General features: G+C 38.9%; 1 pseudogene; it reads left to right on the top strand.

Moving 5' to 3' along the window:
* Nucleotides 1-11,367: 11,367 nt before the first annotated feature.
* LOC110297940 overlaps nucleotides 11,368-20,082 on the top strand; it is an 83,312-nt pseudogene continuing 74,597 nt past the window's right edge.

Below are 20,082 nucleotides of genomic sequence, written 5' to 3'. Positions count from 1 at the left end.
CAGAAGATAATGTTTACCATTATTATGGATGTCTTTACTTTCTCAGGAAACAAAGAAAAGAGTTGAGTAACTAATTAGTAAACCAGGATCTGGGAGATGACTCAGCGGCTAAAACTACTTGTCACACAAACCTGAAGATCCTAAGAAGTCCCAGATCCAATGGTGGAAGAAGAGGATCACTTCCCTAAATGTCATCTCCCCATTCCACCTATGTACCTCCACCTGGTATACACACACCTGAACATGCATGCACACACATCATACTTAAATTATGTAATATGTACCATTTAATAAAGTGGAATACAGAGGACACTATTTTGCACACAATATTTTTTATGATTGATGATTGTTTAAACAAATTGATGACTTCTAACATTAAAGACTTCAATCAACATTAAAACTACAATAAATAAGCAGGAAATGCAGGGACAAAGAGTGAAGCAAAGACTAGAAGAAAGGACATCCGGAGACTGCCATACCTAGGGATCCATCCCATCTGCAGACACCATACCCAGACACTATTGCTGACGCCAAGAAGCATTTGCTGACAGGAGCCTGATATAGCTGTCTCCTGAGAGTCTCAACAACAACCATTCAACCAGGGCTTTTTACCAACAGGAGGTCTAGGAGTACAGAGTCAGAGCAGAAAGGACTCTATTATACATGTAACTTGGAGATCCCAAACCAAGTTGTGGGATTTTCATTAGAAGTCACTGACCAACCTGCAAACCAGGCTTATAAGATTACCTGGATCAATGAGTCACCTGTATAGGTAGAACAATGGCCTCTTAATGTAGGGGGGAAAATGCTGCTGCAGAACAGCTAGTGCAGGAGAAAATTGACATCAGTCATAATGAACCCTCCAATTCTCCTTGGAACTGTCCTATATTTGTGATTAAAAAGAAATCTGGGAAGTGGAGACTTTTACAAGATTTAAGAAAGATCAATGAAACTATGGAATCAATGGGGGCTTTGCAACCCAGATTACCTATGCTCTCTGCCTACACCTATACCTACCTATACATACCCTCTAATACTTATAAGATTATACTAGATTTAAAGGACAACTTTTATATCATTCCCCTTTTTCCCCAACATTGCAAACAATTTGCCTTTAGTTTTCCATTTACCAACTTTAAAGAACCTACGAGGAGATACCATTGGAAGTTTTACCACAGGGAATGACTAATAGACCTGATTCATACCAAAAGTTTGTAGCTCAAACAACTGTCATGATTAGATGTTTATATCCACATGTATATGTATATATAGTTCATTATATGGATGATATATTGTTAGCTGACAAAAGTAAAGACTCTTTGCTACAAGTCTATGCCCAATTATAACAGTCATTGAAGGAAAAAAGGTTGGTTATTGTTCCAGAGAAAGTTCAGAGTGAGCCCCTGCTATAAGTATTTAGGACATGAATTTTGTCCCAAAACTATTTTACCTAAAAAATTACAGCTGAGAAAAGATGGATTAAAAACTTAAAATGATTTTCAGAAACTATTAGGAGATATAAAATGGCTTAGACCATTCTTAAAGATAACTTCAGGAGAATTAGAGACACTATTTGATATCTTAAAAGGAGATTATGATTCTTTATCTCCATGGTCTATAACTGAGGAATGACATCAAACATAATCTATAGTCAGTAATGCTATAGAACAAGTAATTCATTATGTTGACTATACTAGACCATGGGGAGCATATATTTATCCACTTCATATACACCTATTGTGGTGTTGTGGCAGAGTGGACCCTAACTCTGGGTACATATACCAGTCTCTCCTGCTAAAGGAATCACTCCTTACTATGAAGCAGTTGCCATATTAGTGCAACTATATATGGAAGAATCACACAAATATTTTTTAGGAAGGATCCAAATGAAATCCTTGTGCCTCTTACTAAATTTTAAATTGATTGGCTCTATCAAAATATGGATGTTTGGCCTATGGTATTTGCTAATTTTTCAAGAAAATCGATAATCATTATCTGCTGGGGGTTAGACCCCGAGGAGTCTTCTTTCTTGTCAGTTCTCATTGAAGCAATGGAGGAGGAAGAGCATCAGCAGAGGGTAAGACTTTTGTCTTATGAGATACTTATGGTTGCTGTGTAATAATAAGTTTACTTACCTAAGTCTAAGTTATTATGTTATTGTAGCTGACCTGCCTTCTGTATTCTGAGACCAGAAACTGCAGTCTCTGGCACTTAGCACCTCATCCTGAAACAGCAGGAGATTAAGTAAAGAATTAATTGCTAGAGCCTTTTCCCTTTTGTCCAGATGCCTCTTGCTGGTCAGGCTATGGAGAAGTTTGGAGCAATGAACTTTTATTGAACCAGGAGAAGAGAATCATGCTCACAGAAGAAAAATGATTTACACAAGCAGATATGGATTAAACTCACATAAATTATAAATTTACATCTACAGATTCCAGAATACACATTTATACATTTTAATTCAAACCAGTTGTGCCCAACTTCATACTATTTCATAATTACATACTTAATACACACACATCTATACTTACATATGCATTTGGAGCAAAAGACCAAGTACCAGTGCAGAAAGAACTCACTCATTCTGGATGAAAAATGAGCTCCAATCTTTATTTCATCGAGAAAGAAAAAGCTTTAATAGCTTTAATAGTTTAATTTTATAATTGTTTCAGCAAATTCAGTTTAGAATAGGGAACAGAACACATCCATATTGTATGGGGCACATCAAGGCCCATACTGACCTCCCTGGCTCCCTGTCTCAGGGAAATTTAGCAGCAGATATATTATCTCATGTTGCTGCCATTTCTCTAACAAAGTTTGAGATTGCTCAATGATTACATGCTCTTCATCATCAAAATAGCAACAGTTGAAGAAAACAATTTAAAATTTCTCAAGAAGCTGCTCAAGCTATTGTTAGATAATGTTCTCAATGCCCACATCATCTTTCTATACAAAATTATGGTGTGAATCCATGAGAATTAGTGACTAATCCATTTTAGGAAATGGATATTACTCATATTCCTTACTTTAGGAAGCTAAAGTATATTCATATCACAATACATACATATTCAGGATACATCTGTGTGTTAACATTGACAGGAGAAGCTATTAAACATGTATAACTCATTCCTTGAAATGATTCACTAATTTAAGCATCCTTAAAATTATGAAAACTGACAATGGCACTGGATGTACTAGAAAAGCCTTTCAAAGCTTTTATAAGAAATTCAATATTATCCATATAACAAGAATTCCCTATAATCCAAAAGGGCAAGGAATGTTTCCTATGGAAATATCTCATGGAGTACTGAAATAACAATTACTAGAGATTAAAAAGGAGTAAAGTATACAGTCTTCCATACAACATTTTTTCATCATGCTCTAGGTTAAATTGTCTGACATTGGATGGAAAAGCTGGATCAGCTGCTGAACATTTCTGGCATCCTCAAACCCAACATGATTTTGCTTTTGTTAGATGAAAAGATCCTCTGAAATATTCATGGCATGTGTCCAACCCTGTATGGTTATGGGGATGAGGTCAAATATGTGTTTTTTCACACAATGCTAAAGGAGCATAGGTGGTTATCAGAGTGATTGGTGAGACATGCTGATGCTGATACAAAGAATGATGCAGACCATGATATTGCTTACTACTCCAATGGTGGCAACAGTGAAGCTGTACTGGGCATATTTTCCTGACCCATCTTTGTTACATCTTTCTGTAATGTCAAGGTCAGAAGTACTTGTGACCTCTAATAATACTCAACTGTTAGGATTTCCTTGGTCTGAGAGTAAAAAGTCTTTCAAATTAATGAATTACAGTGATCAATAATACTCAACTGTTAGGATTTCCTTGGTCTGAGGGTAAAAATATCTTTCAAATTAATGAGTTACAGTGCTTTGGGTCAAAGCCTACCAATATGTTTTACTATAAATAGTACCACGGATATATGTGCTCCTATGAACCCTCCAAATTGGAAGAAGAATATTTCTAAGGCTGTCCAAAACATTAAGATGGGAATGCCAAAAACTTAGACTCCACATGTTGCTTTGTCTAAGGTTTTTAGACCTTACAGGAGAGAGAACTCAGAGACTATGAAAAAATTAATCAAATGGAAACATTGTTATGATGACTCTACTCTTTTCTTTAATGGACCAGGTATTCTGACTCAAGCATGAACTGGTAATATTGGACAGAAAGGAAATGACAGTAGGCATTTGGAGGGCTGGTTCTGGACATTTTCACACATATATTTAAAAATTTGCAGCTGCCTTGTATGATGCTGTTTCCTGGAGATAAAAATGGAACAGGTGCTAGGGTTAAGGTAAATGTAAGATCCTGTGTTACCCCACCTAATCTTTTATTAATTGGGATTATTGTCTGCTGTGGGCGAACCTCAGTTGGGTCCTCGATCTGCAGGAAAGTTCGGGTTTCCGGTTACAGGTGGGCAAGGAGTTGGCATGGAGAGTGACAAACAGACATGGACACAGAAAGAGTATGTATCTGAATGCATTTTTTCCAAACAACATCAGAATTTTAATACAGAAGAAAAACAAGAAAGCTAGGTGAATATATCCGCCTAAGTACATCAACACAAAACCATGAAAATGCATACATAAAAAGATGGCAGAAGCCAGGCTGTGTTTATAACTGAAAATAGGAACAACCCTTAACTAAGATCAGCTAAACACAGGAACCTGGTGAATGCTCTGATGCAATGCTAGTCTATTGTTAAGCCCACCACCAGGGGTCCTTTAGTAAATTACCTGATTATGCTATTCCTCTGGGCCTAGCGAAAAACCTGCACAAGGGGAATTCTGTTCTACTAACCCTTTCATGAAAAATACTACCATAACCCACCTATTTCCTAGGCCATTGTGTATTCCTGTGTAGGGGTGTGACTCGGCTATTCTAAGTAATTACTATGTAGCCTAGCCCTGAGATTTTCTAGCTCTATTCAAGTAATTGTAATGCCTGATTAGTTTCACTGTCTCTACTAGAAGTAAATTTGAACATTACTGAATAGGTGACATTCTTACTGAATTCCAAGCTCAGGGTCGGCTTCAAGGACTTTCTAGGACATTGGAACACTGGCAGAGGCTTAGCTATATGTCAAAATCAACCCTTAAAGGCACTTATAATAAAACAATACTGAAAAGGAGCACAGCGATCTATACACCAGACTAATGCGGGGACAGGTTTTGAGTATACATGCTATGGGAATGCCAAGGTTCCAGGAGGCTAAGTTTCCATGAAACTCTTTGCATCGGAACTGCTTCCCGGTTTCTAAACCTGTGACAGGAGTCACTACTTGAGTGGATGTAGCAATTGTCTTTGTTTTAGGGTTTGATAATGAATTCAGTGTTTCTTGGTTCAATTGTCCTTTGTAGTTTCTGTACTGTATGATGGTCAACCTCTAATGGTAGTATATCAACCAGTTTTTATTATGATTCCTATACCTTTACATGAACTCTGGTATTTTAAAAAAGTTTAGAAGTATAGAATTATTAGATGATACTATAGCAAGGAGCAAAAATATGGTTGTCATTACTGGTGTTGTTGCTCTTATAACATTTAAAGCCAGAGCTCATACTACTGCATTAGCTTTAGCACAAGATGCAGAAACAGCTAGTTTTGTTAATTATCTTTCTGAAAATGTAAACAATGCCCAGAGCATACAAGAGGATTTAGATAGATGACTAAGACAAAGAATTAATGCATTATATGACATTGTGAAGATCAAGGAATAAAAGTCAGAAGCCATTTGGAATGTCATGCTCAATATCTATGGATTACTCCAAAAATATATAAGAGTCAGCATAATTGGACCAAAGTAAAAAGGCACCTTCAAAGTATATGATATGCTACTACTACTTCTTTAGATTTATAAACCCTGCATAAGGAGGTTTTAAGTTTAAGAAATGCAAAGTCTTTGTCTTTTTACACTGCTAATATTGCAAATGATATTCTGAAAAGTTACAGGCTATTTTTCCTTCATGATCCTCATTTACAACTCTATTATTAGTCTTGGCTGGACTTGGCCTTATGATCCTTTTATAGCATGTCTACTACCTATTATGAGAGGAATCATCAGAGCTTTTACGGGTGTCAAACCAAAGTTACATAAATTCAAGCTCCAATGTCATCCCTAGCAGAAGTTGGTAGTCAATGATAGGTAAGATTGTCGTGAAAGACTTCTCAACCTAAGACAGGTCATGAATACAAGATTATTCATATGCCAACGATGGGTAAAAGCTGTGTTTTCAGATGACAACCTAAGACAGGCACAACTTTCTGCTTGTGATTGAGAAGGTGCTTGGCCTTTATAGATGGTGGATCAACCAAAGAAAGGGCATGAATGCTAGTATTCATATATCAATGATGAGTAAGGTCCACATTTCTTGAGGAGATTCCTGTGACAGGCACAGTCTTTCTGAATCAATCACTGAGAGAGCTTTGGCTTGTACGGATAAAAAATAAATAAATAAATGGGGGGGGGGAGGACATGTGAGGAGCACATCCAGAGTTAACTTTGGCTGACTTGTTGCTCATGATTAATCATGAATGAGTCTGCTGACATCTGTCTTTGATTTAACTAAGACATGCGTTATATCTTGCCAAGTTCCTCTGCTTATGCATACATTCTTCAGAGACTTAAGTCTGAGAAAAACAGTCTTTGTCAACCATAGATACTGCATCCCTTCATTTTGACACATAAGGATTTATTGTCATTGTTTAACTTCCTAGAATTGGTCATGTTTTCTATTGCTTGATTTTAAAAACAACATTGAGAAAACATACTTGCTACTGGCAAGGTATTGACAAGTAGTACTCTCATATCTGTCTCTTGCATTTTCTTTCTGTTATTTCTATAATCATACTCAATTTTCCAGTTGTGGCTTTCATGTTGACTGACTGGCAGATGCCCGCACAATAATGTCTGGTAAGAAAAGGAATTTAAACATTTTTACATTCAGTTTCCCATATATTTTGAGAAGTTCAGACAGTGTATGGAAGCATGAGGAAGTTCAGAAGTATAATCTGGTGCCCTAACATCAGTCTTGGTCCTGATATATCTGGGCTTATGGTTTTGGATAGAGCATTTCCTCTTCCACTAAATTGATCTTCACATTCCATAATGGAATAACTGAAAGGCTGGCATCTGGGCTCACTGAGAGGTTGAGTGTTTAGAAGAACACATTGTAGAGAAAACACTTATGGAGTTTCTGACTTTTTCAGGTTTTCCAGAGAAGGAGAGACAGAGAGAGAGAGAGAGAGAGAGAGAGAGAGAGAGAGCTGGGGTGTAGACAGGAGCACTCATAGCCAAAATGCTTTACTATGACAGCCATCCTCCACTTCCACTCAGTTTCCACATTAGCATTTGAGTGTTAGTGCTTTTCATCAGTAGTTTTAAAATGTGAGGAAAATGGCTGTCACATCTGCCAACCCTCCATGAGCAGGATTATCCTAGCTGACCTGCCTGGCTAGGGAGCTGTGTCCTACTCATGAATCACTGTGTAACCCTCATGGACTTGGGGTTTCTGGTCAGAATGGGACTGTGTTTCCTGTGTAGGACACAGAGAAATTGTGTTCCCTGCTGTGGTCTTCCAGACAAACTCTCTAAAAGTAGTGTCAGTGTCAGGACTGTTTGTTCAGGTATTCCACCTGAGCAATTGTAGCCATGGAGATCCAAGCTTTTAATCCTGCAGTTCAGTGAATGAAGCAGGATGATAGTCACAATCTGCATTGCAGAGTAAAACACTGACAAGTAATTTTAATTGAAAAACTAGGATTATATCAATCCTTTTTTTCTCTAAGGATTTACAATGGAGGCAAATTTGAGATGTTGCGGTAGTTCTTACTTTAGCAATGCATACATTATCATAAATTAACATTCATTCCCAAAGAAGCAACGTCTTTTGACAGTAGGAAACTTTGTGATACCTAGGCACTCAGACTAACAGAGTCTAGGTAATTAGGGACCTTTTTCTACTGAAATAACAAATGAGATAAGTCTCATTAAAGTTGCTAGTAAAAATAATGTGCATGCAATCATATGTTGCATATTTAAATCCCAATGTCTTTTTCTGTGTTTAGACTACTGACACTTTCTTCACCCAAGTGGTCATATAACATTTTCCTTTACATTGCCAGTGAGATAACAGAAAACAGGTCAATGAGTTGATCAGGTAGTCCTCAGACTGCCCTCAAACACCACGACTCCCCAGAAAATTCAAGACAGGCTTCTGCAATGCTGAGGTTGGAGGTGCTCATAGTTCTCAAAGATTTCTAGCCTATTCTCTCTCAGCCTTAGTTCCTAAAATCCATATACAGTAAAAGCTGAGTTTTAATTATTATTTCCTCATTATTGCTCAAATGCTCTTGAAAACATGAGCATCCTGAATACTAATTAAATTCTAAGGGTCCATATCACAAAGGCTTTTTCTTTAGCTGGGATTGCATTGTCATAAATAGGGTTTCTTCCAAGCTGAGATGTTCCCCAGTTTCCCTGCTGATATCAGGAAAAAACTCTGTGGTGACTGCTGGGTTTGTGCATATGCACAACTGTCCAATGTATGCAAAACTACTCATAGCTTTATCTTTATAAAGGCTGTTTGTAAGGACTGCTCCTTAAGTTAAATGCTACCTGAGAACTCCTGTGCCTTATGGTGTTAATGGGCACAGAAATTCCTAGTTCTAACTCATCCACTTTACTACCATAATAAGGTGATCTCAAGTTGGGTTTGTTTACTAAATTTATTAAGCTGAATGACAAGGTGTGGTATTTTATTTGATATAGTTGATTTAGGGAGAGATGTATATGAGTACACACACACACACACACACATACACACACACACAGACATACACATATGATGTGCTTGACAGTTGGAATGGCAGGATGACAGGATATTTGTTTTGATGTTTCCTGTCTTCTTTTTTACTGTCTTAGACCATCTGAAGACATGCTGATCTACCCAAGAGCAGTTCCAAATCTTAAATGCTCTAGGGCAGAACATTGAAATCAATAATTTTTCATTGGCTTCTTACAATGAGCTTTTAAAGGGAAAAACCTCTTTAAAATGACAGATGACCTAGATAACTTTGTGCTCTATCATGAACTCCTCATGTGAGAAATTGCAGTTTCTATCTCCTTTCCTGAGACTCCTGCACTCATTCTGCTCTTATGTTCATTGCCAGGAGCCATCTAGGAGAAGCTAAACCTAGCAGGTGATCTTCTTGAAATGGTTCTATCCTGGACTGTAAAGTTATGATGGATTAGTTTCTTTATTCAAGGCTGAGGATGGTATATTCCAAGGTAGATTCCTGCTCTTAATAACCTTTTCCTGTTATTAAATATATATAACAATCACCAGGTATTAGTCCATCTTTGTGAGGAGATTTCCACAGAACAGTGAATATATATTGTCTTGTAGTGATGCTTTATAGACAAATAGATGATTTCTTAATTATTAATGATGATCCTACAAGAATTCCTAAAAGTATATTAGTAATTATTAAGATATTTTATAATAGGACTGCTAGTAAGTCCTTTATGATGTCAAAACTGCAATAAGAACTCTACCAGTCTTCAAGTTAACTGCTTCTGAGATAGGTAGCAGACATTTACAAATTAGATCACATTCCAAGAGGTTGTAAAACAATTAACCAGAGCTCATAAAAGGGGAACTAATAATTTATTGTCAGCATAAGTACAGAAGATAAAATTCACTGGGTTTATCTATACAAAACTTCAGTGACTTAGTTATGGTCTTTAACTCTCCATGAACCTGCAGAGCTAGTGACAGATAATGAGTGTTTAGTCAGATAATCACTCTTAATGAATATTCATGTAAATATTCTGTTGTGAACTTTTTATTCAATTTATTATTTGTATTTGTTTGAACTTATAGTGGACTTTGTTTAAAAAAAAGGATGTGCGGAAAAAGCATGTGATCTGTTCTCCCAGAAAATGAACAAAAGACTAGGAAATAATTCATCACATATCATTGGGAGCAAGGGCATTATCATTACATCAGAGCAGGAGGAAAGAACAAGATTAGGAGAAGAGAGCAGAGAGAACATTTTAGAGAATAAGAGAGAACTTTCTTAGAGAACATTTTTGGTGAACTTTTTAGAGAGCAAGAGAAAACTTTTTAGAGCGAACTTAGAAATAAAGGTAAAAAAAAATCACTTTTCAAAGTGTCCCCCCCCCCTTTTATTCCATAACTTCAACTAGCAGGCAGGGAGTTAGAGCCCCACAGTCAGAAATAGAAGAAAGGCTGCTTTACTTAAACCCCTGCTGTTAGGCTACAGGTGTTAATAGCCTAAGCCAGCAATTTTTAACCCCCAGAATAAGTAAGAGAATTTTTAGGACTTTTTATAAGTTATCAGCAAGCATTCAGTATCATTAGAGAGCTAGAACATGCAGGGCCCATCAGTCTCTAAAGCTACAGCTGCATTTGACTCTGTGTCCCATTTCAACCTATTCCAGGCCAGGCAGGCTCCCTGCATCTAAACTGGTGCCTTGAACAGGGGCATTGAAGAAGGTAAGTTGACACAGACAGGACTCTCAACTGTGTCTTGCAAACCCCTCAGTCAGGAAGTGCTGGGTTAAGGAGGGTTAGAAATCAGAGCTGAGATTGCCTACTGCCATCAGCAGAGACTGATATTGGGTACCATCTGTACCCAAGTTATACCAGGAGGCATCAATTCTGAATTAATTGCCTACTATCATCAGCAGAGACTGATATTAGGTGCCATCAGTGCCTAGCTGTTCTCTTGGGAGCTATGAGCAACTATCTTAAGTCAGGAGGCATCAGCTCTGGGTTGTGTTCATTTTGTGTACATCTTTTAGGATGGGATAAAAGGAATCTACAGACAGACAGTTCTTCACAGATGCTATTAAATATACTCTTAATGAAGGTTAGCACTAGCCAGCTGACTGATGTTCTGCAGTTTCTATAATCATTCAGTCCTTGGTTTCCAGCAAGAAGAACTTTAGATGTAGACACATGGGAGAAAGTAGAGTTAGATATTAAAAACTGGTTTACAGAGAATGGAGGAAAAGACATACTCCTTACAGTGTTTGCTATTTGGAATGTGCTTAGGAAAGCATTGGAAGATGACAAAAAGTGCTGTATGAGCTCTGGAGACATTAGATTTACCTCCTCATGAGGGGACACCATTACTATGGTCTCGCTCAGACTATAAGAACAATGTTTATACCTTGACAGAGAAGTCTGTCTGAGGAAGGTAGCTCAAGAGAGGATAGTGATGAAGCAGAAGAGGAATAATCAATCTCACAGGAGGAATCTGACTCAGAAAAGAAAGTACCAAAATACCATAAACATAAGTGGCCGACCATGCAGCTGCATTTAAACCAAAGTCACCCTGAAAAACATGAAAAGAAACCAAAGTTGCCCATGGGATTTGCTGCCCAGCAACAGGGTAAATCTGAAGACTGTTTCCTAGTGATTATGGAGAATAACGAAGCAAAGAAGGATCTCTTATGGGAACCCTACCATTTAAATTGCTTGTGATTCCTCATGCTTGGTTTAAAATAGCCAGAGCCTGCCTAGCTAAAGATGGCTTTATTAAGGTTGCTACTTCATATCTTCAAGGTGTACCCATTACAACAACCTCAAAAGATCAAAGCACTGTCCAAAAATCTTACTTATCAAGGAAAGAAAAAAAATTAATGAAGCAGGCTGGGCTTAACAGTTATTCAAAGAAAAAAACTGGACATTTCAGCAAGCAATGTCCCAATAAGACAGGAGGCTCTATAAAATATAATGCTCCTGACTCCTGCTCAGAAAAGAAACCCAAACAAACCTCTTTCTTTTGTCCCAGTTGTTACAGAGGATTTCATTGAGAAAAAGAATGCAAATCTTGCTTTCATGAAAACAGCACTCCCTTATCTGGTACTATTATAATTCCTAATAATACAGGAATCTTTTTTGTTTTGTTTTGTTTTGTTTTTCAAGACAGGGTTTCTCTGTGTATCCCTGGCTCTTCTGGAACTCACTCTGTAGACCAGGCTGGTCTCAAACTCAGAAATCCACCTGTCTCTGTCTCCCAAGTGCTGGGACTAAAAGCCTGTGTGCCACCACACCCAGCTAGGAATCTTTTCAAACTAGGGAAACTGTGTGAGGGACCTACCGCAAGCCCCTCAGACAATAGAGGTAATTAAACAGCCTTAGGCAACCAATCCATTTGTCAATGGAGGTCTATCTAACATCTGCAGTGGAGAACCCCAGACAGCTCAGGACTGAGCTTCCTTTCAGCCTCCACAACAATATTCATGACTCCTCAATCAACCTACCTTAACTATTAAAGATTATAAAGAAAATTTCTTCACACAAGAAAACTTTGCATAATAAATGAAGCTAATAACAATAGTTATTGTCTTTTAGAAACTAAGGACAAAGCCCTTAAAAAACAAAAACAAAAACCAACCAAACAAACAAAATACTTCACTGCTTTATAGCTGTTTCATAATTGATTTCAAAATTGCACATCTTGCTTCTATTTAAAAATTGCCTTTTCTCTATTGGACATGTTCAAGTTCATACTGTGCTTCCTGGTCCTGTGCATGAACATAAGGATAAAATATAATTCCTTGACAGAAGTTGTTTTTTCTACAAAGGCAATTTAGCAAAATCTTATAACACTCAGCCAAAAGGATCCTGCATCCCTGCAAAGTTGCCAGCTCCTTTGGGGAGTTAATCCCTGATTAGCCTGCATCCTTGTTATTTAAAACAGACAAATGTCCTGTCTTTTGGAAAGTTAGCCTTTATTCCTGTAATGTCTGGACACTTAATTCTCATTGTTATATATGCCTTTGCCTAACTTGGGAAAGCTTTCAAAGATATGATACAGCATTTGTCTCCTTAATTAGACAATTCCCTTGTTTAAACTTAAAAAGCCTTTTAAAAATTTGTATTTGACTCCTCATTTCTCATAGTCTATAGGGACATGCTAATGTCGAATGAGCACATCAGACTTTAATGATATAAACATCTAAATTACAAAATAAGATCATAATTATTCATCTCCTTATCATACTTTATAGAACAAAATATTTTTAACATTTCAAGCCTCTAATAAAATAAAGAGACCTAGCTTTACTGAAGATATATAGGAACTGAATAAGGTGTTTTTCACCACACCAGGGTTAAGATTCTATGCTGAGATGTCAGACCTGTACAAACTACACTTTTTATCTCTGTGCTGAGACTTTTCTTCCAAGATGTGAAGTATTAGCCTAAATCCTTTCTCTTCCTGCAGAAGAAGAAAGAAGAAGAACTAGCCCGGAAGGCAGCCTTCTTGGACAACAGGGGAGTAATTTTTGTAAAAGCAGGATTTTCCGATTGAGTTTCTTTACCATTTGGACAACTGTATTGTTCTGAAGAAAAACAAAAGTGGGAAGGTGGGCCCCGGTGCACCACTGGCATCCAAGGAAGCTCAACCTTCTTTAGTCCCAACCACAAGCTTCAGCCTACCAGAGATGTTCTCAGGAAAGGAAGCTGTGATGAAGCACATTAGCAGCTGCCACGGAGACTGGATAAAATGGCTCCATGGAAAAGCCAGGTAAGTCACCACAGGTTTCTGACTTGGACAAGACTTGTATAGTCATGGTCCCCACTGCATCTGAGTCACCCACCTAGGAAGGAGACTGAAGCTCACCAGTAAGGTAAGGCAGAGATGCTAGACAGGTGTCTCAAGTGTGGAACACTGAGCCCCACAGAGTATGTTGACTCTCTTGCCATTTCCAGTCTTCTGCTTCCATGGATCCACTTCCTCTGCTGTGGTAACAGAACTTCCTGTGATGAGTGCTGTCTTTTCCTGTCTTGTCACCCTGACTGTCTTGCCAGATTTTCAGCAATATTTCCCAATAACTTCTCTCCGTGGCTGCTAGGCTTAGTTCTTCTCAGGGACACTGGGTCCTGTTACCTCAGACTTTTCTCTCTTTTCCACTGCACTGCCAGGTGGCCCTCCCTCAGGATTTATGTGAGAAATTCCTCACCTCAGCAATAAAAACACCAAGAAAGGAATCATGACATGAGATCTTAGGTGGAACCCTGGTAATGATATAAAAACTCCTTCAGGTCTGAGGTTGTTTTTCCCCTGTTTGATTCCCATGACTCTCAGGAACATATCCAGGGCCTGAGTCCATACATATCACACCCTCCAGAAGGAACCATTGGTAACAAGACCTGGCCACCTTAAATTTGATGATGTGGTAGTTGGTTGCATTTCAGAATCCTTTGAATTAAACAATTTGTTTCAATGCTATCCTTAGAAATTTTCATTCTAGTGGTGGTTACTAACAGTAATTCAATTCATTGGCAAACTGAGGCTGGAGGCTTCCTGCTAGTTCTAACCAGCCTCACAGACAGAATGACACACTGTCTTTAAGGCAAAGAAAGCAGACAGCAAACAGGGCCACAGAGAGGCAGACAGGCAAGCATGAGGCATGGAGACAGGCCTGTTGACAAACTCTAATAGGAAAACAAAGGTTCAATCCCTTTTGGGTCCTAGTGTGAGAGCCTACTCTATTAAGACTTGAAATAATTATCAAAGCACCTCAAGAATCCTGAGAAGACTTGCTGACTGCTGCAAGGAAGACCCAAGGCCCAGGATGTGCCAAGATGGACATCTCAGGTTCATCTCAGCATCTGTTCATTATGTAGCATCCATCAAAGCACAAGAGCCCCAAAAGTTGTGAAACCCTGAGGGCAGGGTGAAGGATGAGAGTCACCCATTGGAGTGGCCTTGGGCTTTATGTGTGTTGTGAGGGAGGGGCTGAGACCTCCAGGAAATTGTGACAAGTTGTTTTCCCTTGGCATGTCAGAGAGGAGTATCACCTTACATCATCATTCCTCTCCAGAAAGGAAGCCCAGGTTTTTGTTATGCTCACAATGAGGAAGAACTCTTTTTCATACAAGAAGAACCAGGGCTTCTTACATTAGGTTGGATTCATGTAAGCAGATGGACCTCCCTGATGGTGGGTTCTTCTTTGTCTCTTAAAATCATCCTGCCTAAATCTTGCTCTGCACAGAGTCAATCCATCCATATCAGCATCTCTGGGCACACACAGTCAACAGTCAGTGAACAGTCACAGTCAACAGTGAGTGAAAGGAGCATTTCCGAGGGCTTTTACAGCTCTTCCTTCTTATTTTATGTCTTACTCAAAGTAATTCCTCAAAGTTCCAATCCTTTGTGACTCTTGGTAGAGTATCTTAGCTTGGCAGGATGTATGAGAACATGGTATTGAGACCATGAATCTAAAAGTTGCATAAGTACAACTATTTTAAATAAGCCAGGAGTTCTTTCTAATGATTGCATTTTGTAAGTATGAAGAAGCACTTCCTTTGTGCAAGCCGAAAGAGCTCCTACATTCAAGGTTTGTTTTCAAGTGCGTGCACATGCTGAACACACTTTTGTGGTTTTCAAAGAAATATGGTAACTTGCATAGAGAGGTCTTCTGAATTATCCTCTCACTTTCAAGGACTGAAGCACACAGAATAAGCAGCTTATCTTGGAATGTGAGATGTTTAAGGCACAACCAAAAGGTTTATTTGTAGATTTTGAGAGATCAGTCATATTTATTCTCAGATACTGGGAGTGCTGGTGTGTGAGGCAGTCTCCTGTGACTTCATACCCATCAGGTCATTTGCATAAATTCTTACTGTTTTGCCCAACTGAATAATATACTATGCCCAATCAAAATTTGGCCCTTTGTGTCTAGGACACAAATGAATAATCACAGAAAATGAGCATCAACATACATAAATGATTTTCAAAATCATGGAAGAGGTCAGTTGCTGAAGCTCCCTGGGCCTGCCTGCCTTGGTAGATCAGACATGGGTGGCTGTCCTCACTTGGAATTATTAGCTTCTTTTGTCTTCACAGACCCATCTAACCCAGACCATCTTCTTTTCAAGTGTAGACTTACACTCCCATAATGGATACCAAAAGATGCTTCCTGAATTTTCCACAGTGGTGTGTGTCCATAAATATGAACAGTGAATATGTGAAATTCAGGTCTGGAAGATACAATTAAAAATGCTCTAGGGCTCAAAACTATTTAAAAATTATCTATGTACAGAATGTCTTAACTAATTGCTATAAAAGCCTCCTTGTAAGGTGAATATTCTTATAATCACCAGCTGCTCTTGAAAGACATGGTGACACCACTGATGGTGTTCTAAGACAACCTCTCAAGAAGTGACCTTAGGAGCCAGAGATTGAAGAAATTCCACAGCAAACACTGTATATGAGTGTCATCACTTTTTGTTTCTGATGTCATATTATTATAAATTCCTCAGCAGATATTTGTTTGAAAAAGCAATTAATCATCCTATTTTCTTTTATAATAAATTTGTATACCCTAGATGTTGTCCTATAGGGAGTAGAAGATCCTGGTTTTAGCATGTTGTCCCTTGTTCTTCACAATGGTTGATCTGAATAGACTTAACTCATTGCTTGATTCTTGTTCCTACTCATTTCTCCCATGAATTCCTCTGCCCAATAAGATATTATGCAAGAAAGTGATCTAGAGAGAGTGAGACCAAGAGACATGGATGTATACACACAGGGTAAAGAGGAGGGGGAGAGGGAGGAGAAACTAGAGAAGGAGAAAAAACAGAAAGAGAAGAGAAGCAAGATGAGAAAGAGCAGGAGGAAAGAGACAAGAGAAAGAAAGAAAGAAAGAAAGAAAGAAAGAAAGAAAGAAAGAAAGAAAGAAAGAAAGGAAGGAAGGAAGAAAGAAAAAAAGAAAGAAAGAAAGAAAGAAAGAAAGAAAGAAAGAAAGAAAGAAAGAAAGAAAGAAAGAAAGAAAGAAAGAAAGAGGGAGGGAGGGAGGGAGGGAGGGAAAACAAAGAAGAAAGGAAAGAACAGAAGAACAATCAGGACTAGGACAAAGATGACAGCGATGAGCAGGAATAGGAGAAGGTCCACAGGTTCTAGAAGAATGAGGAAGCATTGTACAGAGGAGAAGGGAGATGGGAGCAGAGGATAGGGGAGGGGAGAGTGAGAGGTAAAGGGAAGAGGGAGAGATCTAAGAAATGAGAGGGGAGAAGAGGAAAGGAAATGAAGAGGGAGAAAGTAAGAGAGAAAGGTGGAGAAGAGAGAGGGAAGAAACTTAGAGACATCTGTTTAACTGTGAGTCTGCGTTTTCACATTTCAAAATTGGAATTTTCACATTGACACCTACTGGATTAAAAGAAATATACTATTGTCTGTGGAGGGGGTTATAATCCCACAAAGAGGACACCGCTCTCTTTTGAGTATGTACCTTTGTACAAGATATCAAGGCCATGTTTTCAGTCCAGACAGAGGACAGCTGAGGTTTATCAGTTTTCTGACCCACTTGGACATTCAGCTTCATCGGCCGCCATTCTAGAAGTTCATAAAAACCATGTGTCTAGGAAGCAGGGGGCAGTGGAAATAAGTTTTCTCATATTGGAAACCTGGTCATTCATTCTGTGATGGTGCTGACCCTTTCCATTCCTTTACCCTGATATCTGGGGATACTAATACTCTACAGGGCTCTGGAGAGGATAAAGAATATAGGACTGGAGTGTACCACAGGGTCATAGGATAAATACAGCATGCTTGAGGCCCTGGATTCCATCCCCAGGAACATGAGGAAAAGAAGTTACAGACAAAGTATGGAATCCATTAGTTTATTCAATGGTTATTCCACGTTAATGTGTTCTTCATTAATGTCAGTTACTTTCAGTAACTGTCAGTTACTTCAGTAACTGACATTAATGTAAAAAAATGTATGTATGTAAATACATACATAATTTACATTCATAGAAGGAAAATAAATAAATGTTGAATATATTTTTAATATAATGACTACAAAATATGCTACTTCAATGGCAACACAAAAGATGTGGGAGTAACCAAACAATCTGAGTTCAGGCCATGTCATATGAGGTACATGAATGTAAAAAAAAAAAAGCCATGAAGATATGTAAAGTATGCAAATTTCATTCTGGAATTTTGCCCAGACAATTGGGTTCTAACCTGCCTAGGGAGGTGGTTTCTTCTTCCAGGTTGAGTTCCATGATAACACACTATGATCATATCTCAGTGTGTCATATTAGCCCCAGATCAGTGAGATTCTGGTGAGGGAACTAAATGGGGCAGGGGAAGAAAGGGGGATGAAGGATAGCCCACGGTTGGCCAGAGTTCCTCCTATGCACTGGGCAGGCAGATGTGGGAGGGCTGCCAGATGTGAGAGGGCTGCTGGACGCTTCCCACTCAGCTCTGGGTGGGCATCTAAGCCACTGACCACACTCCACCGGGGGGTGGACACACACATTGGTTGCATAATGACTGGTTGGGGGGTCTCTGTATTTGTTTCCATCAGCTGCAGGAGAAAATGGTGGCTGAATAAGGTACTGATTGATGAGTACAGCAGAATCTCATAAGAAATAATTATATTGTTACTTTTATTTATTTATGTATTTAATTTTAGTTATGTAGCATTGGTTTTAATCTAAGTATCTGGCTACCTAGCCTCTGGGTTTTTGGTCTTTTTTGTTTTTGTTTTTGTTTTTTTTTTTTGCCATGTAAGCCATATTGGTTATGGGTATAAACCCATAGAGGCTCAGGAGCAGCCAGGCCTCTTTCCTGAGCACATCCAACTGCCAGGTTCTACCCACAGAAGACTCTAATCATCCTTAAGGCCTAAAGGCCCTACTTGAAATCCCACCGATCCTCACCAATCCCTGGAAAGTATGTACCCTGCCCCAAGAATAACTACATAAACCCTATTTTCTGCTCACTTCTCTGCTGCTTCTCATCTGGGCAGAGGCAGCCAACTCAGTAGAAGTAAGGTTTGGTCCTTCCTTCCAGCTCCACGATCCCAGAAATAAGACTCAGACTCAAAATATATTTACAAATACCTTGCACATATTTCAAGGTTCTCTGACTAGATCATAGCAAAAAATAACGCATTTATTCTAATCTACATTCTGCCATGTGTCTAGCTACCTGTGCTCAAGTACAATTTGCCTGTCTTGTCGCATTTTCCCAGATGAATCTTTCACCTGGCACTCTCCCAGAATCCTTTCTGCCTCCTATATGTCCCACATCTTACTTTCTGCCTAAGCTATAGGCTGTGATATTTTTACTGACAGGTGCCTCATCCATATAGACTCAAGATATTCTCTCCACACACCCCTCTGGGTTTTTGCCAGGATATCTTTCTATCCTACTGCACCATGTACCTCATATGACATGGCCTGAACTCAGATTGTTTGGTTACTCCCACATCTTTTGTGTTGCCATTGAAGTAGCATATTTTGCAGTCATTATATTAAAAATATATTCAACACTTATTTATTTTCCTTCTATGAGCATGAGTGTTCTGTTTGACTGAATGTCCGGACACTGATGGTATGACTGTTCGCTGTACAAGTCAATAGAAGGTATAAAATCCTTTGAAAAGGAAGTGACAGACAGTTGTGAGCCATCACATGATTGCTGGGAACAAAACCTAGGTCCTCTGAAAAAAATAGCCAATGCTCTTAAACACCAAGCCTTCATTCTGAACCTGATTCTGTTGTTTTTCTGAAACAAATGAATAATTGAAGCATAAGAAAAACATTTTTATTTAAACAAAATACCTGTGCTTTCCAGTGTTGGATCTAATGGGTGGAAAGGCATGAGTCTATGAGTTGGTTAAACTTAGGAGTGATGATCCATAAGAAAGAATGATGTTTATCTGTATCATGGATGCCATTTTTACTCTGTGTTCTTTATCAGTGACTAATAGCAGTGGATAGTTCATTCCATGGAGAAATTTTCTAATTCTTACTTTTCAGGAAGAAATGGAATAACGGGCCGGGCGGTGGTGGCGCACGCCTTTAATCCCAGCACTTGGGAGGCAGAGCAGCCTGGTCTACTGTGGCCTCCCTTCCCCCCAGCCTGGAACCTGCCTGCTCAAGGGTGGAGCTACCGGCTCATTCGTCCTGCCACGCCCACTGCTGGAACCTGCCCTTGCTGCCTGGAGGCACACACGTGTTCGTCCTGCTACTGGACCCTGAGTTACTTGGCGG

Source organism: Mus caroli, chromosome 7, assembly GCF_900094665.2.
Source record: "Mus caroli chromosome 7, CAROLI_EIJ_v1.1, whole genome shotgun sequence".
Classification (NCBI taxonomy): domain Eukaryota; kingdom Metazoa; phylum Chordata; class Mammalia; order Rodentia; family Muridae; genus Mus; species Mus caroli.
The sequence above is the reverse complement of the archived record's forward strand: the minus strand, read 5'-3'. Positions and strand labels throughout refer to the sequence as shown.